Source organism: Petaurus breviceps, unplaced genomic scaffold (genome assembly GCF_028583685.1).
Source record: "Petaurus breviceps papuanus isolate PSGF00001 unplaced genomic scaffold, PetGlider_PUasm1.0 446, whole genome shotgun sequence".
In the NCBI taxonomy this organism is placed as follows: Eukaryota; Metazoa; Chordata; class Mammalia; order Diprotodontia; family Petauridae; genus Petaurus; species Petaurus breviceps.
In genome coordinates, this window is record NW_027186338.1 from 86,379 (window position 1) to 108,915 (window position 22,537).

The following is a 22,537-nucleotide window of genomic DNA, read 5'->3' on the forward strand; positions in this document are numbered from 1 at the left end:
CCAGTGATTTCTTATTTGTCAGATATAATGGCCTCTCAGTCATCATCCTTCTTGACCTTTCTAGAACCTTCAACACTGTCAGTCCCCCTTTTTCTTCTGGATATTCTCATCTCTCCAGGTTTTTGTGATTCTGTATCTCCCCTGGTTTGCCTCCTTCCTATCTGACTGTTCCTTCCCAGTATCCTTTGCTGCCACTTCTTTTAACAATGAGTGTCCTCCAAAGCTCTGTCTTTGGCCCTCTTCTCTTTTCCCTCTTACTGTTTCATTTGGTGACCTCACCTCCCGTGGTTTCCACTATCATCTCTGTACACATGATTTTCAGATTTGTCCAGCCCTAACCTCTCCTGAACTCTAGTCTCACCTCTACAACTGTATATTGGACATTCCAAAGTGGATGTCTCATAGACATCTGAAACAAAACATATCCAAAACTGAACTCCTCTCTCCCACCAAACCCTCCCCTCTTCCTAACTTCCCGAGAGTACAGCCATCCTCCCATTTACCCAGGCTCACAACCTAGGTGTCATCCGCAATTCTCACTCTATCTCACTCCTCATAACCAATCAGTTGACCAGTCCTGTTTCTTCCACCTTTATATCATCTCTCTTAACATCTGTCACCTTCTCTTCTTTGACACTGATACCACCTTGGGGCAGACCCACATCATTTCCCACCTGGACTGTTGAAAAGCCTGCTGATCGGGGCACTAGGGAGCACAGTGAATAGAGCCCCGGCCCTGAAGTCCGGAGGCCCTGAGTTCAAATGTGGCCTCAGACACTTAACACTTAATAGCTTCTGTGACCTCGGGCAAGCCACTTAACTCCAATTGCCCTGCCCTTCCCCCCTCCAAAAAAAAAGCCTCTGATTGATCTCCCCAGTCATGTCTCTCCACACACCAACCCACTCTCCACTCAGCTAGCAAATTGATCTTCCTAAAACACAAGATTAGCCATGTTACTCCTCTGTATTCACTCAACTCCTATCTCCATTATCAAATACAAAATCCTGTTTAATGTTTGAAGCCCTTTATAGCCTGCCCCTTCCTTTCCAGTCTTATTCTAACTTAAACTCCCCCCACATACTCTGCAATCTAGAGGCCCGTGATACCTCCTTGCTGTTCCTCAGCCTAGATACTGTGTCTCCTGAATCCACACAATTTCATGTGTTATCTCTCAGTCTAGAACTTTCTCCCTTCTCATCGAATCCTGTTAACTTCCCTAGATTCCTTCAAGCCTCAGCCAGCATCCCACCTTCTGCAGGAAGCCTTTCCTGATCCCTCTTAATGTTAGTGCCTTCCTCCTGTTGGTATTCTACAGTTTGTCCATGTCTACAATTAGCTTGTCTTTAAATAGTTTTTTTTTTCTCGTTGTTCCCTCCATTAGACTATGAGCTCCTTAAAAGCAGGGACCGCTCTCTTTCTTTGTCTCCCCAGTCCTTAGCTTGGCACATAGAAGACATTCAATAAATTGGAGGTAGAGGCCACTTGGTTGGGAAATCAGGAAAAGCTACCTGGTGTTGTTTGTAAAGTAAATGAGAGACTTGAGGGAGTCCCTTTTAGCATAAAGATGAGAAATGGGGTATTGTGTGGAGAAATGTACAATGAGTCTGGAAAGGTAGGTTGGGGCCAGGTGCTAAAGGGCTTTCAGTGCCAAACAAAAGAATGTGGGTTTGATCTTAGGAGGAATAAAGAATCGTAAAGGAGTGATATTGTTGGACCTGCACTTTAGGAAAACCATTTTTGCTGCTTGATGGAAGAGGGAGGCAGGCCATTTTAGAGGCCATTGAGCAGGCCGGGTGTGACATAATGAGGGCCTGAAACACAGTGATGGCTGTGGTAATAGGAAAGGAGCAAACCGAAGAGGCATCAGCTCAGACGTGGAGTCTGTAGACTGCTCGCTGAAGGGATGTTTACCCTTGTCTAGTTTTGTGGGACCTCTCATGTCCATCATTTTTCAGAGTTCACTGAGACAGCTCAACAGTTACCTTTCTCAGGTCTTTTGGTGCCTTGGTGAATCAGGGCCACTCTCTAGTTTTCTTCATTCAGTTCCAATTTAAATGAAACTTATTTGTGTGAGTTCTAAATTTTAAAATGAGAAGATAGCCTAATCAGTATCTCCCCAGTCTATTTGAAATCTTACATTTGGTAGGATTGTGGGTGGTGGGGGCTTCCTGATGCTCCTGTTCATAGATGACATTGTGCTGGTTACCTCAAGCTCCAGTACATTGCAGAGCCTCCTGGAACACATCTGTGAACACTCATTAGAGATTGGCCCAGCCATCCAAATGGGAGAGACCAAGTGGATGGAGAATGTTCAATGCTCGTATAACAATATATGTTTAGTGGACAACACATAGAGCTTTCTAACAGTATGTGTGTATGTATATACAATAAATACATATATACTACTATAATATATAATTATATATACATGTATATAGTACATAGGTGTGGCATATATAGCATATTTAATGTATACATACACAAATGTATGTGTGCGTATAGATATGTGGAGAGAGAGAAAGAAATGTGGCAGCATTCTTGTTTTATAGCAGTCAGATGTGGAGTATAACAGTCTCTGCAAAATTAAAAATGATGTTTTGTAGAGAGCAGTGAACAGGAGCCTGGTGGTTTTGAGAAGGCTGCAACATGTATCAGATGAAGAACTTTGAAGAACAGGAGTAAAAGATGTCATCAAAAGAATGCACACTGTTATAGAACTAGAAAAATGATAGCAGAATTCATCTGGAAGAACAAAAGGTCCAGAATATCAAGGGAATCAATGGAAAGAAATTCTAGCCATACCAGACCTCAGATTGTATTGTAAAGCAGCAATCATCAAAACTACTTGATACTGGCTAAGAAATAGAGGGGTAGATCAGTGGAATAGGTTAGGTACACAAGACACAGTAGTCAATGACTATAGTAATCTACTGTTTCATAAAACTCAAAGACCTCAGCGTCTGGGATGATGAGAACTCTCTATCTGACAAAAACTGCTAGGAAAACTGGAAAATAATATGTCAGAAACTGGGCATAAACCAATGTCTGATACCACATACCAAAATAAAGTACATGATTTAAATATAAAGGCTGATACAATAAATTAGGGGAGCATGGAATAGTTTATCTGTCAGATTTATGGAGCAGAGAGGAATTTATGACCAAACAAGAGAGAGAGAACATTATAAAATGCAAAATAGATAATTTTGATGACATTAAATTGAAAAGTTTTTACACAAAGCCAATGCAACCAAAATTAGGAGAGAAGAAGAAAACTGGGAAAGAATGTTTACAGCAAGTGTCTCTGATAGAGGCGTCATTTCTAAAATATAAAGAACTGAGTCAGATTTACAAGAATACAATTCTTACCCAATTAATTAATTGGCAAAGGATATAAACAGGCAGTTTTCAGAGGAAGAAATGGTCTAAATCACTATTGATTAGAGAAAAGCAAATCAAAACAAATTCTGAGGTACCACATCACACCTTATAAGATTGGCTAACATGACAAAACAGGAAATTGATAAATGTTGGAGAGGATGTAGGAAAATTGGAACACTAATTCATCGTTGATGAAACTGTGAGCTGATACAACTGTTCTGGAGAACAATTTGGAACTATGCCCAACGGGCTATAAAAATGCGTATACCCTTTGACCCAGCAATACCACTTCTAGGGCTATATTCCAAAGAGATCATAAAAATAGGAAAAAATATTTATAGCAGATTTTTTTGTGGTGGCCAAGAACTAGAAATTGAGAGGGTACCCATCAATTGTGGTATATGAATGTGATGGAATACTGTTGTGCTGTAAGAAATGATGAACAGGTGGACTTCAGAAAAACCTGGAAAGACTTATATGAACTGATGATGAGTGAAATGAACAGAACCAGGAAAACATTATACACAATAACAGCCACAGTGTGCAATGATTGACTTTGACAGACTTAGCTCTTCTCAGCAATGCAAGGCCCTAAAACAATTCCAAAAAACTCATGATGGAAAATGCTATCCACATCCAGAAAAAAAGAATTATGGAATCTGAATGCAGATTGAAGCATACTGTTTTCCTTTTTTGTTTTGTTTTATGTTTTTCTTCTCATGGTTACTCCCATTCATTCTGATTCTTCTATACAATATGACTAATGTGAAATTATGTTCAATAGGAATGATATGTAGAGCCTTTATTGGATTGCATGCTGTCTTGGGGAAGGGGAGGGAAGAGAGGAGGAGAAAACTTAAAACTTATGGGAGTGAATGTTGAAAACTAAAAATAAATCAGCTTATTAAAAAAAAAGGAAGCATGCTGGGGGCAAAAATGGGCTGGTCATGTGGCAAAGAGGGGTAGGCAGCTAAGAGTGTTTCACTGACCCTGCTGGGATGCCTGGAAAAATCAAAGAAGACCTTACGCACTTTCCATAGACACCATCTGGCAAACTTATGGAAGGATATGGACAAGAATTGCACAGGGTATGCCAGCATGGATGGGTTGTGGCTTGCATCATTGGAATGAACTTCCGAAGTAAGTGAGATCACAGATCTATTTGTGTTTTTCAAATCGAATATTTGGCAGCAAAGGCCTCTCCAGATCAATGATGGCATTGTAAGCCATTGTCTGCACTAGGAAGGAGAACAGGAGAAAACCCATGCATATAAAGCTGGTTTATACAAATTAGATTTTTTTAAAAGGACATTATTTTCTGCCATCTCAGGGTGTGAAGGATGCTGCAGTTCTCCAAAGCTTGTCCAAATTAGGGTAGTGATATGGCAGCTCTGAAGGTAGATTCCCAGCTCTCCCTTTTTGTACAAGAAAAGTCCCTTGTTAGGGATGTTTCCACTTTGTGGAGCTCCATAGTGGTGATTGGTGGGGAAGCAAGATATCTGTTACCTTTTTGCCAGATCTATGCTTTCAGACTTTTTAGCATGATAATTGGTTGATGGGCAAAGGTGAGAGAAAAGGAAGTGAGGAAAGAATTTGACTCATCCCTGAACCGACTTCATGGCCATGACTGGACATTCACAGATGGTCCTATGAGCAAAAGAACAAAAGTGCTAAAGTTTGTTTATGGTCTGATTTTCTGATTTAACCTTTAACTTTCTTATGCAAATCTCCAGGCTCTTGTGTGTGTGTGTGTGTGTGTGTGTGTGTAGTAGGTGCAGTTAACAGGTTGACATTGACTGCGAGCCTTTCTTCCACTGTTTCATTGATTAGTATGTTTGGTATCTATAAGCTTGGCCAGCGGGCAGTTAGTTGCTCAGGGGTGTAGTTCTCTTTGGGCCTTGAGATTTTAACTCATCAAAGGTAGCCAGGTGCTCTTTCATCATTTCTCTGACCTGCCCTCAGGAAATCATGTCTGTGGCCTTCTGATTTTAGTAGATGTGTCTGATTCTGGGTTCCTTTTGATCTCTGTTTCTTTTAGGACCATGGGGCTCACACCCAGATGATAACTGGGAGATTCTACCACAGTGGACTTGTGAGCTACAAGGCAGGACTTGGTCTCCCTCTTGATTTCTTTCTTGTCCACTTCTGGCTTCTCAAGATTCTGCCCTTCTCCAAAAAAGGAAAATCAAAGAGGAGATGGAAGTGACTTCTGGCCTCCTACCAGCCAGATCCCAGGTGAGTTACGATTTCCTCTTTCTTGAAATACCATTTCTTTTCTCAAAGTGTGGACCCTTCTTTCCCTTGTCTCTTATTTTGTTTGCAGTTGCATTCAGGGGCTTAAACATCAGTTTTGCCTATTTCAGAAGACTGGTACTTCTGAGAGATGATATAGAATTTGTAATCATTAGAGCTTAAGGAAACACTAGAAATCTCCCCTAATTTTATTCATGAGGAAATTGAAGCTTAAAGCAGATTGTATCTTACTAATATTTACAAGTGACCAGACCTGAAATAGAACCTGAGTCTAGACATAAGCTCCAGTCCTACTGCTCTGGTCCTCTGTGTGGAATGTTCCCCACTTGCTTTGTATCTTTACTCCGACCTCCCTCCCTTCAAAAATTCATTCATTTGTTTAGTACTGAGACAAAGACGTCTAAGGCCTGTTGTTGCCTGTCTTTAAAGTTTTGTTGACACAGAAAAATATACTCACCAGAATTAATTTTAAAAATAACTATATTGATAAATTTTGTTTTGATGCATCATAGATACCCATGAGTTACTCCCAGTTGAATCCCCTACAGTGTGTAGTTTTGGAAAAAAGGTAAGTAAAACAACCTTAATGAATGATTGTGACCAATGGTACCTGCAGCCTCAGTCCTTTAGTGGTTAAAAGCATACATTATAAGCTTTTACTAATGTCTTCCAGTGTTCACAGATTGAGAATTGTAAGATCCCTAATGGATGGTCATGTGGTCTAATTGCCTCGTTTTATAGATAAGAAAACATGCCCAGAGAGGCTAAGTAATTTGTTCAGGGTCCTATAGGTAATGATTGGTGCAGCCAGAATTGAACCTAGGCCCTTTAAACTCCCCAAACCAACATTCTTTCCCCTAATAAAGGTTATTCTTGATCTCATTTGCCGTTTAAATTTGTTTTCATATACACAGTTGAAGTAATTGTGTATGTTTTTCTTTTAATTTTGCCTTTTATGCTGTTTCACATAGATCACACCATATTTCTTAGAAACCTTCATAGTTCAGTCTTTGAGATGACAATTTGTTTTCATTTTTTTTCCTATTGCAAATAGTGTTACTATAAATATTTTAGGACAGATATTTTCTTTTTGGTAATAACCTCCTTTGGGTATAAACCCAAAAGTGGGACCTTATAACTAGATCAGAGCACGTGAACAGTTTTGTAATTTTTCTTACTTAATTGCAAAGTGTTTTGGTTGGACCAATGCATAACTTCATAAGCAGTGAATACATTCTGTTTTCTCATATCCCCACAAACACTTGAATTTTTTCCATCTTTAGGAATTTAATACGTGAGGACAAAAAGCTTAATCTTGTTTTAATTTTAATTTCTCTGATTACTAGCAATGTTGAGCTGGTGGTTGATAGTTTGCATTTCATATTTTGAGAAATGTTTGTATTTCATTTCTAAATTTTCTTTTTTAAGTGAGCATTTATTTTCTCTCCCTCATACCTTCTTCCTCCCCTCATAAAAAAGAGCAAAATCCTTATAACAAATATGGATAGTCATGCAAGCAGATTCCTACATTGCCCATATCTGCCTATGTATACTTCATTCTGCATCACCCCTCTGTTAGAAGATCTGTAGCATGCTTCATCAATAGCCTTCTGGAATCATGGTTGGTTACTATATTGACCCCACTCTGAATCTCTCATTTTTATTTAATCTGTGTGTATTGTATGTGTGTTTTAAGGTTAGGGTGTGTGTCTGTGTGTCTGTGTCTGTGTGTGTTTGGGGGGGAGAGAGAGAGTATGCAGAAGCTTTCTGTTTTGGTAGAATTGAAGTAATATATTTTATCTTTTGTGATACTGCCTTTTTTAGATCTGATTACAAGCTTGTTCCCATGCCCTTTGACTCATTGACTTCCAATGGATTCAAAGATAAAATATTTTAAAATATGAATATTCTGAAGTATTCATAGCAGTCATGTTTGTTTTAGTGAAGAACTAGAAATAAATTGGGTTTCCATCCTTTGGGGAATGGCTGAATAATTTATGTCATATAAATGTATAAAAAACAAGTATAAGGGCTTCAGAGAAACACAGGAAGACTTGTATGAATTGATGCAGAGTGAAGAAGGCAGAATCAGGAAAAATACACGTAGTGACTAAAGCACTGAAAATAAAAAAACCCAATAAAATAGCCAAGCTTAGATTAACTGCAAAGACCAGTCTTGGTTCCAAAGGACAAAGAATAAAACACATCATCTTCTTAGTGGAGAGATAAAGGACTGTGGTTGCAAATGTTTTGTACCTTGTCAGATTTAGTTGCTGATTTGGCTTTTGCTTTATTGTTTGTTTTTGTTACAAGGAGAACTAAGATGGGAGGGAAGTATATCAAGAAATGTCTATGGTATAAAAACAAAAGGCATTAATAAAATCTTTTAAATTATCAGCCATCTAGAGTTATATAATAAATAAAGGAATAAACTTTCACTATCTATTTTTTACGGTTTAATTTGCATAGGATTTATTTCTAGAATTCATTATGGCATAGACAAAAGATGCTGGTTTAAGCATATTTTCTGCTAAACTGCTCTTCAGTAGTTTCAGTAGTTTGTGAATAAAGAGTTCTGTCTCAAGTACTTTGTGTTCTTAAATTTGTTAAAAATTAGGTTGCTACACACATTTCCTTCCAACTTTACTTACCCAGTCTCTTTCACTAGTCACCTTTTTTGTTCAGGACCAGATAGAGTTGAGAATTACTGCTATATAATGTAAATTAAAATTTGGTAATGCTACCTCTCACCTTAACATTCCTAGAGTTGGCTTTGTTTTTCGTTCTTTGTTAAAGAATTCTTGACCTTTTGATTCACAGAATGAATTTTATTATTTTATCTATTTCCATAAACTATTACCTTGGTAATTTGAATACTATGGCGTTATATTTTTAGATGACTTTGGATGATGCTTCCCTTTTTTTCTCTATTTTATTGCAACCTAGCCTTGAAAATTGAATTCTCTTCACTTATTTATGATTTTTTTAACCAGGCCTGTGATTTGTATAGTGAATTCTTGATGAATAAATGCTCTCTGCCAATGCAAACAGGCACCTTTTCTACCACTTATTACCTTAGAACATTGCCTGGAGTCTTGAGAGGTAAATCTACCTGCTCAGGGTAGATTGCCATGATATGTTGGAGGTAGGACTTGAGCCTAGATTTTTCTGGCTTTCAGATCAACTCTCTGTCCATTAGGCTAGTCTGCCTATACATTTACATACACACGTATGTATGTATGCATATATATACATATATAATATAAATACATAACACATATGCACATTTTATGTGTATGTATATATGTGTATATACAAATATATATAAATGGCCATCTCTAGACAAATTTTTTTCCTCTTAAGACAAGCTTCTGATAGAAGGGTGCCCCAAGAGTCTTTGTCTCCAATACAAATGAAAGACAACGATGACAGAAAATTAAATAGACCCACACACAGGGAGCTGCCTAACTAGGGCTTATAAGAGCTGAAGCTTACCAGTCCTGCTTCTAGTTCTTACCCCCAAGAGACAAAGGGATCCAGTTCAGACAGCCCTGGAGAGGAATACCAGGGGGCAAATAGATAGGGCAGATCTTGGCTGAATGTCCAGACCTGACAGAGAACCAGACCAATACCAGGAGCACAAGCCAAGAGAGATTCTACTTGTTAACAAAGGGAGACAGATTTGGATGTCTCAACTTTGTTCCAGCTATGCAAAGCATAGGTACACACTTTTATTCTCAATGAATATTACTGTATCAACAAGGAAAATAACAACAGCCAGAATGTTTTGTGGGTTTGGGACCTTTCCCGGAACATTTTTATTCATATACAGTTTCTACAGCTGAAGTTGCTAAACTGGATCAATTTGCTAATATTGATCTGTGTTCCATAGAGTTACTTATTCTCCCTTCTCAGTATTTTCTACCAATAACTGGCCTGAAACAGTGTTTGAAGAGGGATAATTTAAGAATTGTCAAACTCCCTGAAAACCCTGACCAAACAAAAAAAGAGGATGCAATATTTTACGAAGCTAAAAGAAAACTGCTTACATCTATTGGAGCCAAAACAAAAAATGAGGATGTAATATTCTAAGAAGCCATAAAATAAAACTATTTTCATCTTTTATAACAAGAAGAATGTACTAGGCAAGAATAATGAGATGGGGGAGGACTTTACTATTTAATATAAATGGGGTGTTCAGGAAAAATAGAAAGAATCTCCAATAGCCTGCTGGAAGAAATCCCCAACTCAAAACATTCAAGAATGTCATAGTTACTTGGTAGAATTTCCAAATTAAAGGAAAAAATATTGCAAGGAGCCAGACAGAATCCAAGAACCAAGGAATCACACAGTCAGGATCACACAGACTATGCTCTAGTAAAAGCAGAAGACCTTGGAATCCTAAAAGGCAAGAGATATTGAGTTATGACCAGGAGTAACTTAACCTGAAAAACTTAAAACATAACGCTAGAGGGGAAGTTTTCACTTTTGATAAACTAGAATACTTTAAAGTAGTCCTGATGAAAAGACTGGAGCTGAGTACCAACTTTCAAATACAAACACAAGAGTCAAAAGAAACCTACAAAGGTCAGATATTTGAGCAATTGGAAGGGGCTAAATAATGATGAAGTATTTAAACATTCTACTAAGCAGGGAAGAAATGAACAACCTTTTAGAATCCTAATGTCTTCAGGGGTCACAAAGGTATTCAGGTAAATAAGACAAATACAAAGGATGGAGTAAATTTTTTTCTTGTTTTAAGAAAAGAAAAAGAAGGGGAAATGTGCTAGGGAAAAATAATGAAGAGGGGAGGACTTAACCATTTAATATAAAAGGGGTGCTCAAGAAAAAGAGGCTACAAATATGGACAAAGGATAGAGGAGCATGCTTCTTATGGCCTCATTCTTATCTGAGCCAGAGAAAGAAAGGCAAACACACACATACAATAAATGTAGAGTAAAGGCATGGTAAACTCAACAAGAATACCATCAAGAAAAGGGAAAGGAGAGAGGAGAGCATAGAAGGGAGAAAAGAGTTAGGGAGAGAATACTCACAAGCAGAATAAACTTCAGCTTTGGGGAGCTGATCATAAAGAAAAGGCCAAGTATAGGAATGTAAGAACCAGAGATCAGGGTGACAAGGGGAGGAGCAGAGGAGTTGGAACAGGCCACTTCTCTTCATCCCATTTGTAAAGAGAGGGAAAAGAGGATATGGTGGAAGGAAATACGTAATTGAGACCCGATTGTGAATTGATATGAATTCATCCGTAAAATGGAAAGGGGTAGCAGAATAGATTGACAGTAAAATCCAACAATATGTTGTTTACTAGAAAAACACTTGAAACAGAGACTCACAGAGTTAAGTTGTGGTGCTGGAGCAGAACTTACTAATGATTCATGATCTCAGGCAAGGCAACAGTAAAAATAGGTTAAAAGTGATAGGGAAATGACATTTTCCTTAATGGCACTTTAACTAATGAGCTAATATATTTTTAATAATATGTACCAAATCACATGATATCTAACTTCTTGAAGAAAAGTTAGTTGAATTATAGAGAGAAATAGTTCAATTATAAGAGTGGGAAACCTCAGTGTGTCTCTTTTGAATTTAGAAAAAATGAACAAAACAGGAAATGAATATAATTTTAGAAAAGTTAGATATGATTGGTGCTAGCCTATTACTGAGTTTGTAACAGAAAGGAATCTACGTATTTCTCAACTGTGCATGGCACCTTTGAAAAATTGATCCTGTACTAGGGCATAGAAACCTCATAAACAAATTTGCACCATATGCATACCTTTACCCTCTCCTTCCAGCTCCCCTTTATGTGTTGCTTTCCCCCATTAGATTGTAAGCTCCTTGAGGGCAGGAACTGTCTTGTTTGCATGTACTTGCAGGCCCATTGCTTGACGCTGTATCTGACATAATATAAACACTTACTAAGTGCTTTATTGGGAAATTTATTTGTATTAATGAAAGCGATGTTGTATAGGAGGGGACTCTAGAAGGGAAGGTGCTTTTAATAGGTTTCTGAGGGATTAGAAAATAGAATAAATAAAGGAATATTTTAGCTAATCAAAAGAAACACAGGTTACACTTTGGACTTTTTTAGTTCCTTATGCCCTGCAGTAGACTAGTCTCAAAAATACTATTTAATCATATTGTATTACTTTAATGAAAGCTAGATTTATATCAAATTAAATCTGTAACTCACAAATATGAAAAGAAGTTCATGTCTTCCCGGTAACACCTTGATCTATGAAATAAAATGCTAACAATAAGTATATTTATATACTATATTTTTTTAAGTGGTAAGCAACACCACCCTCCTTCATTGCAAAGGTAAGGAACTGTGGGTGTGGAGTATGACACATATTACCATGTCTAGTTGGCCCTGGTCCCAACCATGTTGTGCCCAGCCATCTTCTTACCATGTTGCCCAGAGACTCCAAACCAGTCTCTCAGCTCACACCTTGGGGCGATGTCTTTTGATTGGTTAGAGTTTAGGTGACCACAGGCTTAACCATAAGTATTCTGGTCCACTTTCTGTCTTGTCATTCAGGTGCTGCCTCTACCTCTGACCCAGCCCTCTAGCTTAATTAACCATGGTGCTGTGCCCCTGAAGGGTGGGGCCTGCCTTTCTCTTTGGATCTGCATTCCCAATGCTTAGCAAGCACTTCTAAAAAGTTTATCATTCATGACCTGCCACAATCTGTGACTTGTTTGGTTTTACTGATCCACTTCTCTTTTTTTCTCTTTAAATTTTTGTTATAAAGTAGTGTTTTATGGGTAGGGGACAGGATTGGATGCATTTGGAAATGAATTTGACATAAAAACAAAAGATATTGATTTAAAAGAGTTTTAAAAACAAAACAAGAAATGTGTGCTAGAGGAGACAAATTTGGAAGTATCAGGATATTAATTTTCAAGATAAAGAAAGGAAGAAATGACACTTGCAAGCCATTTTGAAACCATGCTGCCCACATTGTGGTCCTCCTCCTCTCTGAATTCAGACCCTGCCCCCCTGGATCCTGACTTGATATGTGAGCATTTGCCTTATCTGACCTGGAACCCAGGTCCCCACAATCTTTCTATTCATTTTCAAACCTGGCAGCCACCAACATCCACCATTCTCCCTCTTTCTAATGCTGTATGTCATCTACCCTGATTAGAGTTCCTTGTAGGAAGAGACTCCTTATTTTTGTGTTGTATGTTTAGTACAGTGCCTGGTGCATAGCCAGTGTGAAATAAATGCTTTTTCATTCATTTATTCATTCATACATTCAAATGTTTAGAAAGAAATAACAGGTACTATTATTTTTTAATGTGATCAATAGGAGGTAACTGAGCACAGTGAGAAAAGCATTGGCTTTGAATTCAAAAAGCCTGGGACCCAATCCTGGCTCTGTTACTCACTGTGTGATGTTGGGCAAGTCATTGAAACTTTCTGGGTTTCAGTTTGCTCAGCTGTAAAGTGAGAGGGTTGAACTAGATAACCATGAAGTCCCTTCCAGCTGTAACTCTTATGAGCTTATGATTCTGGTAATTACTAATCCAAATGCCTATTTTTCACCTTATATTAAATATGAGAATCCTTGATAAAAATATGGGAACTGAAGAATCAGACTTTTACAAACTATTTTCTACAGTAGAAAACCATATTCACATCAGAATTTTATCATAAGGTGCAGAGATTTCGAGATTCTGCTGTTTCTTGTTGGCTGATTATTTTTAAAAGCATTTGACTAATAGAAAAATGCCATCTAATCTATCTCCAATAAGATGTGTTTAATACATACTAATATTTTACAAGATTCCTTGAGCACAGGGGATAGAGCACCAGCTCTCAAGTCAAGAGGACCTAAGTTCAAATACATCCTAAAAATTTACTAGTTATATCATCTTGGTCAAGCCACTTAATCCTGATTGCCTCAGGAAGAAAAAAGATTCCTTAATAGAACCATATTCAAGGCATTAAACAGGAGGATATGTGCTAACGTTAAGTTGTTTAATACTGATATAGGATATATTCTTTACAGACTAAATGGGAAACTTTTTAAATAGTAAGGACCTTCAAATATTCCTTTTGTGCATGATATGCAAACTTCATTAAGGCACAGAGTACTACAGATGTTCACTGATCATTAATGTCCATTCAAGGGAATAACTGACTAGTCTCTACAGGAAAAAAAACAAATGATTATGAATGACTGCTGTCCAAAATATGATATTGTGTTGTATGAGCAGTCCTTCAAGATAATATATCAGTATGTCTGTCTTGGACAGATACTTCTGACAGGAGCTAAGACTGAAAATGAAGAGAAGGAAATAGAAAAGAATGAGTTGCTTGCATTTAGAAGGTCGTATAACACTTTCAGTGATCCCAAGGGGCTCTTCAAAACATCTTTTTTTTCATTTTTTAAAATTTATTTTTAGTTTTCAACATTCATTTTCACAATATTTTGAATCACAAGTTTTCTCCCTGTCTTTCCCCTACCCCCATCCCAAGATAACAAGCCTACTGAATACCCCTTGCCAATCTGCTCTCTTATATCCTTCCCCAAACCCCCTCTAACTTTCTAGTAGGACAAGATGGATTTCTATACCCCAGTGCCTATATATCTTATCTCCGAGTTGCATGTAAAAAAAACCCAATGATACCATTGACACTTAAATATGAAATATTTCCTAAATAATGAGGCAAGAAAGATGGCAGTCAATAGAAGGTAAGAACAGTTATTCTCAATAGCAGTACATCCATTAACCAATGTACATAGTATTCATTAGGGAGAATGGGCACAAACCTATAGAAATTTAGCAATGAGGCAGGCACATAAATGGGGAAAACCATGCCCTCAGGTCAGCTCAAAACAATGGGTGGCAGGCCTTGATGTCCCTGGTCCCTTTAAAGAGTGGTCTGAGTCATGCATCACTTACTGGGTAAAAATCATTTCTGTCCTATATATTTCTTTTCTGATCCTCACAATTCATTAAAGTGGACAGCTCTATTTCTCTGCTACTCTAGTACTGAAGTATTGACAAATTCTTTTAGCAAATATCCACTGTAGACAAGGTACGGAGAAAGTGTTAGATTTTTTCAACAACAAGCTGTTCCCTTAAGCTGAAGAACTGCCAGGCTCCTCTGAGGGGTGCTTGAGGAGTTTCTCCTAAAGCTGTAGATAGTGATACAATCATACAGCCTTTCCCTTATCCAGCTGTTCAAATAGTAAGGGGGTCTATTTTATCCAGCTACCTCTTAATCCAAAAATAAAAGCCTCTTATCACAGCAATACAGATACAAGACTTGTCTTTCCCCTGTTGTTTGTCCCCCTCAAGCTAGAGAAAGCAGTAGAAGGTAACACAAATGCTGCTGAGGGGTTTCCTCTCTCAGGCTATAGATGTTGCTAGCGAGAAATAAAACCAAAGACCTCTCTATTGAGTAGCAGGATTCAGCCCCTCCAAAGTTTTCCAACAGCTGCAGAGACTATCATACTTTTTCATCTGACTCAATTCCTGTCAGCTTACTGAGTTCTTCCATCTGTTAGCCGTTTTTTCCATCTCCTCCTATGCCTTCTGTCCCTGACTCCTCCTGCCTTCAGCTTTCTCCTGCTCTTATCTTTATCGGGTCATCTCCTACTCTCCCAGTCTTCCTCCTCCTCCTAATGCTTCTTCATAAGCAGTGACCCATCTACAACTTGTGAGGTGAAGCCCCAAAGGTCTGACACCTTTCCATCAAGTATGACCCCAGCAGTCCTCAGAGAATCTTCCCATAGTCTCCAGACACTTACTTGGTTTATAATGTCTTGTTAGGTACAACCTCTGAAAATGGTCCCCTTCACCTGAGCTTATGCACTACAATTCCCTGCAGCCAGTACTGTTATCAGACAGGTTCTCTCAGCACATTTATTTGAGTGGCAGTTCTCTCTCTGGTCCCCAAAACAGTCTGTCTTTCTTAATATTTTGACCAAGATTCTGTATCTCTTCTTAAGGTGGATTTGCTAGTTTTCTTCATGTGAACATCCTGTTTTGCTCTTGTGAGCAACCAAAATGTTCAAATAGAGAAAGAACAGTACCTTACATGAACAAAGTGCATGATGTACTTGGGGCTCCGTTTGGGGGATGATTTGTAAAGTTGACCTTGGATACTGAAGCAGAGTTTCCTATATGATGCAGAGTCTGATAAAAAAAAAAATAGACACAAAAGTAAAGTAAGAAGACTCCAAACCCTTACCCTGTGAGATCTTCTGCCTTCACATTCTGCTACCTTCACATCCTCCTGGTTTTCCCTGTGAGGAGGGGTCCCTGGGTGAGTACAAATATGATTTGACATTTCAGGTATCGCTCACCTTCCAAGATGTGACTGTGGACTTCTCCCAGGAGGAATGGGACCGCTTGGAGCCTGCCCAGAAGGCTATGTACCGGGACGTGATGCTGGAGAACTATGAGAATTTTGTCTTCCTTGGTAAGGACGACTTTTTTGTGATGAATCATCATCTTTCTGTGTCTTTGCCTTCTCATTTCCTAATAGCTGTGGGATGTCTGCAGTGTTTCAGGAGTTTTGACTTTATATGCAGGGATCTTCTCACGAATACACATAATACAGAGGTTCCTAAATCTTTTGATGTGAAATAATAATAATAATAACTAGCACTTATGCGATGCTTTAAGATTAGCAAAACACTTTACAAATGTCTCATCTGATCCTCACAATAACCCTGGGAGGTGAGTGCTCTTAGTATGCTTATTTTATAGAGAAAGAAACCGAGGCAGAGAGAAGGTTAAGTGACTTGCCCAAGGTCACACAGCTAGTGAGTATTGGAGGCAATGGCCTCTATCCATGCCGTGCCCAGCTTATATTTGTGGAGTTGGTTTTTTGTTCCCAAGTGTAAGACTCCATTTATCATTATCAAATTTCACCTTATTAGATTAAGCCCAGTGCCTCTCAAGATTCATCCCTTCCAACGTGCTTTCTTTGAGGCCAGATCATCCCCATTACCCACCCCCACTGCTTCCTGGGAGCACAGTATTGAGGTCCTTTGTACTGCTGTCTGGATCTTCCTAGCATTCCCTCTACTCCTAAAGGGAAAAGGTCAGCTTGAATTCTGTGATGTCTCTCTCCTCAGCACTTTACCATTTATATTCCTACGAGCAGGACTCCCAGTTTCCAAACCAGAAGTGATTGCCCATCTGGAAAGAAGAGAAACCCCATGGCTGACAGAGAGTGAAGTCCTGATAAGAACTTATATAGGTGAGTGAAAGCCAGACAGATGGAAGCCTTTGAAGGAGCAACTTGAGGATGTTAGGGCATTTTCCCTAAAGCCTCCCCAGCTTCTGGAGAAGAGCTGTGGCTGTCTGGCCTAAGTTCTTCCGGGTAACTGCCTCTTTGACTTAAGTCACTTGGCTGATAACTCACTCCACCATGTTCTCCAGTCTCTTTCTAACCTTAGTGCCTCCACCTCCATACCTTTCCTTTTCTGCCTCATCCCATGGTGTTTTCTCCTTGCATCCATACTCTCTCCCTCTTCAAAGTTTCCTTTCTTTTTTTTTTGCTTTTTTTTTTGAAGGAGGAAGGCAGGGCAATTAGGGTTAAATGACTTGCCCAAGGTCACAGCTAGTAAGTGTTAAGTGTCTGAGGCTAAATTTGAACTCAGGTCCTCCTGACTCCAAGGCTGGTCCTCTATTCACTGTACCACCTAGCTGCCCAAAGTTTCCTTTCCTTCTGCTTTCAGATACAATTATATTCAACCTGTATTTAAAACTGACATAAAATAAACCTTTCATATTTACATCGCCTTTTTTTCTCATTCCTTTCAAGCCCCAAACCCCTATCCCCAAAGTGCTGTTTATACTTGCTCCATTTCATTTGATCTCTTTCTTGTGTGAAATGTTAAAATCTGTATTCTCTCCAGCTGTTCTATAGACCATTATCTTTGTGGTGGCCTGGGAGTTCCGTGATAGTGGTGATAATTTATATACATATAGAACTTTATAGCTTACAACGTGCTTTTACACCTCGTAAGGTGAATCATGCATTGACCTTCCCATTTTGCAGCAGAGGAAGCTGAGGCTCAGAGGCTTTGTCTTGCCCATGGGCCGCCTGGCTCTCTCCAGTCCGTGGCTTTTTCCCCTCCCTCTGTTGCTTCTCTTCTTCTCTCTCCCAAAGGCCTTCTCTCACATCTTCCTCCTGGCTCACCTCTGCAGTGTTTCACTTCATCACACGCCTTGAGGAGCTTCAGAGGGGTTTCTCAGTCTGGCTTAGGTTGGCCTTGATGGCCTCTGGAGTCCCTTTTGGGATTCTGTGAGAGTCTCACTGGACTCTGCCTTGGTCAGGCCACAGCTGGAATATTGTGTTCAGTTCTGGGCACCTCATTGTAGGCAGGACATGGACAAGGTGGAGCATGATCAGAGGAAGGAAACCAGGAAATCAGATGTGGAAGGATCAGAGACCATGCTTGTCCCAGTGTGCTGTGGCTCCTTAGAGGTATTCGTAGAAGCGGCAGATAGGCCAGTGATTCAGGAAATGAGAGGTTTTGATGTGTCCATGTTAGTGTGCACAAGAGAAGGCATAAGGCCTACCTGGAAATATCCAGGGGCATTGGGAGGCGAGGGGATTGGGCTAGGAGGGTCAAGTGAAGAGGAGTTCACAATAAAGACTGTCTGGATTATGGTAAAGACAGAGATAGGGATATGAGTGTCTCAGTAGAAAGAGAAAGTCAGAGATGTCATTATGCCTTGGTGACAGTTATCTTAAGGCCACAGTGGCAGAAGAATGGCACTGATAATCCTGTGACAGGCTGCCCTCCAGACCTGGTGTGCCCAGCTTATATCATGCAATGGTCCTTGTTCACTGTGGGACTCTCTGGAATCTATCCCTAATTCTGTCCTTGCCATTTAGCAGTCATCATTCCTCAAGGCCCCCTTGGATCGCCACATTCATGGCCACAAGTTCTGCAACTTTCCCTTTCCCAGAAATTTGCCTTAGGGGAAACGATCAACCTGCTATTGCCTCTGGTACAAAAGAGGTCAGATGCATAACTTGCAGGCAGGTGCCTCCGTCAGCACCAGGCTCTGGGACAGAGGCAGAGGGGCCACACCTAGTGCCCTGCTGAATTGCATCATTGAAGCCGCTTGCATCGGTGGCTTTTACCAGCATCATTAAGAAGCCAGAAGCTTGATTACTGATTGCCAGCAGATGGGAAGTTACCAAGTCAGGTGTAAGTCTCATGTAAAGGAAAACTTCCCAACAGATAGAGTATCCCCAAATTGAAATGGGAAGTTGTGATCTCCTCCTTCCTGAAGGGTTTTAGGCAAGAATAAAATTCCCTTGCTGGGATGCTGTGAAGCTGATTCCTGGACTACACGGTCTCCCTCTGAGATCCTGCGTCCTTGTTGCCTTCTGTGCCCATCCTGTACGGCTTCACCTTCAAGCATCTTGATGATCCATCCTTCAACTACTGGGCCATTCACATTTGCAAAGATTCCCTGCCATGTGCTCTTCTTCCCTGTTCATAGAATCATAGATTTAGTGTTTCCAGTGTCCATCTTGACCAGCCCCCTCATCTTGCCAATAAGAAAAGTGAATCCAGAGAGATTAACTGACTTACTCATAGTCACACAGGTAGTAAGTGATAGAGACAGGATTCAAACCCAAATCTTTTGGCTCTCTCCACTGTTACCATGATTCCTACCTTTTGGGGATTGAGCTTTTTTTTTTTTTGGAGAGGGGGAATACAAGGCAGCTGGGGTTAAGTGACTTGCCCAAGGTCACATAGCTAGTGTGTCAGGTGTCTGAGGCAGGATTTGAACTCAGGTTCTCCTGACTCCAGGGCCAGTGCTCTATTCACTGCACCATCTAGCTGCCCTGGGATTAATATTTATAGACCTGGAAGTTAAATTTATGGGAGTAAGTGAAAGTGCCCAGAGATAGAATGTTGGTAGAAAAGAAGAGAATCAATGAACAGTGCTTTCAGGAGACCTACAAGGGATCAAAAAAAAAGATAGCCAGTAAGGAAGGAGAATGGTGTGCCTGAAGCCATAGGAGGAGAGAGTATCCAGCAGGAGGGAGAGCAGCCAACAGTGACCAATACCAAGTGGAGACCTTGAGAAACAAGGCTAGAGGAAAGACCCTGGGATTTAAGGATTTAGAAGTCATCGTATTCCAGAATCATGGCAGAAGCACACTTGTAAGGGGCTGAGGCAAAAGTATGTGCTGAAGAAGTGAGGGCATCAAACGTATACACGTTTTAGAAACTGAGCAGTGAGAGAGTAAGCAATACGGGCCAGAAAGATCAAGAGAAGTATTAGGGTTTGTTCTTGTTTTCTTAATTTTAATACTTGAGACACCTGAGCATATTTGCAGGCTGATGAGTGAAACAATCAGTAGTGAGATGAGAAATTGAAATTGCTAGAGAGAAGGTGTAATCGAAAGTTTGGGGGCACAGTAGACAGGGGGTGGAAATAGGGGTAGAATTACATTAATGACTAGTAGGAATATCACTTCTGTGATTAGCAGAGAGGAAAGCAGAATGATCATGTTGAGAACATTTGAGGGCAGGAATGGGGGCTCATGTCAGATGGTTTCATTCTTCTCAGTGAAGTAAGAGCCTAGGCCCTAGACCCTAGGTCATTTGCTGTAAGTGTGGGGTTAGGGAGTCCAGGGTGTTTTAAGAAAGAAAACCTGAAATAGTCCTTGTGGATTAGATATAGAGAATTGGAATAGGATTATCATGCAGAACTTAAGAACTGTAGCAGGGTTGAGTGGGAACAGGGCCTCAGCTAAGTTTACTGTTTAACTCAGTTTTATTATTTTCTCCAATGACCAGAGCTGGAGCACAGAAATCAGAGAGTAGATAGCTAGGATTAGGTATAATGTGACACAACCTAGGGTGTCCCTTAATATGACCACCCCCATAATGTGACACTATATAACCCCTCCCATGGACCATGTCAACACCCATTCATTCTCTGGGTTGGCTCCCTCACTCCAACTTGCCCACAGATAGACGACCCCTGTTATATGATTATGCACAAGCTCTCTCGAAGGCCTATAGGTAAATCTTTTGAGGAGAAATACTTCCTTTACTTACCACTCTAGCTCTTGAGCCCCCATTGAATTAATTCTAGCTATACAATTAGCACTCATAATGACACTTTTAGATATTAAATATAACCACTTATTTGACAAAAAACAAAAGAAATAATAATTACAATGTAGCTACTAGTTTCTTAAAGTCCATGCATAAATAAAATTAATCACAATACACATATAAATCTGGATCACACTCTTCCACTAATGTATAGTGAAGGGCAAGCATACCCTTATAAGAACTTAGTAGGAAAGCACAAGAAGGAGGAAAACCTATGTGTTTGGGTAACTTAAAACTCTGAACTTTGATGTTTGGTGGTCCACAGGAAATTCCTTCTCTGTTCAATGCTTGCCTGTTGGTCCCTACCCCTCTTCAGCTAGGAAAATCCTCTTTTCACTACTTGAACATAGCTTTTACAGACTTTTAACTTATACCTACCATTAAAAAGATTTAAAAATGTTACTTTTTGTAAAAATAACTTATTTATTTTGCTCTGCATTTTTAATCAGTCCTTTCCATTATTCTGCTATTGAACTTTTTTAAACCCAAACAAAACCATCATCATAGACATGGATTGTCCAACAAAACCAGTTCCCACATTAGTTGTACCCCAAAACCTATGTCTTTATCTTCATTTTAAATTCACTGCCTCTCTTGTAGGAGGTGAGTGGCATGTTTCATCTTGAATTTTTTGGACTCATTTATTCGTTGCTTTGCTCAGAATTTGAAAATCTTTCAGAGATTTTTTTTCCTTACAGGGTTGCTGTAAATTGTTCTAGCTCTGCTCACCTTTCATAGAGGTCTTCCCATTTTGTAGAAGTTTTACTTAATATGAATAACAGTTCCCCTTAAACCAGAGAACTGCAAAAATCATGAAAATCATGGAAACTAGTTCTCTCTGGGATCTACAGTCCAGACCAATTATTCATTCACCTGAATGCTTCCTTGTCAGGTAGCACTCACAGCAACAGAATATAAGTTGATTCTTTTAAGCTAGATAGATAAACCTAGCCAACTCACCAGAATACCAAAGCAGATCCAAAAAACCTTTCTGCTTTTCCCTTTCAAGCTATAGGTGGCAGAAAAGATCAGCTGCCTTCCACCCCCATCACTTCTTCTCAGGCTTCTAAGTCAGGTTCTTTTCAGGTTCATATACCCTATTCTTAAATGCTTTGGTGACTTAAATGAGAACGTCCTTATTCTCAGTGACTCACTTTTCCTTTAAGAAGTCACAAACTCTCTAAATTTTCCCTGTGAAATCTATAGCTTATTTTCAATCACACCTCACTGTCTATAGTGTCTGTATGACTTTAAGTGTCCATGTGGCTTTAGAAAAAGACTTACCTTTAGTCATGAAACATGTATATATACATGTGAGCCAACGTCCCATAATCCCTTGCAACTGTAACTTCTCCAGGGCAGCCCCTCGCCTCTTTGGTAGCCTTGAAGCGCTATGTTTCTTTACGTTCATATTCCTCTAGTCCCCAGGGATCTTTGTCGGCCTCTTTATAACGTCAAGTGCTTTCCCACGCAAGTTAGGCATCATTCTACGTTGTTCATGAGGGTATTGGGGTTTATAAACAATCACTTTCATAGAAGGTTCTTGAATTTTGATGGAGATTTTCTTCAAGCTTATCTTTATTCTCAGAATTGATATATTTCCTTTTTCTGAATATTTGCATATTTTCCCAAGAATTTCAATACTGATGAAATCTATAAAGTTTTTCCATACCTTAGAATGTAATTCATTAAGTTCTGGGTGGATAGGTACTCTTTTACTCTGTCTTTCCTTTTACCATCTCTCATTTCCCTCAAT

General features: G+C 39.4%; 1 protein-coding gene across 1 annotated transcript in view; it reads left to right on the top strand.

Moving 5' to 3' along the window:
• LOC138171505 (zinc finger protein 184-like) overlaps positions 1–22,537 on the top strand; it is a 50,128-nt gene that overhangs the window by 24,549 nt on the left and 3,042 nt on the right. The gene's annotated exons all lie outside the window — the stretch shown is intronic.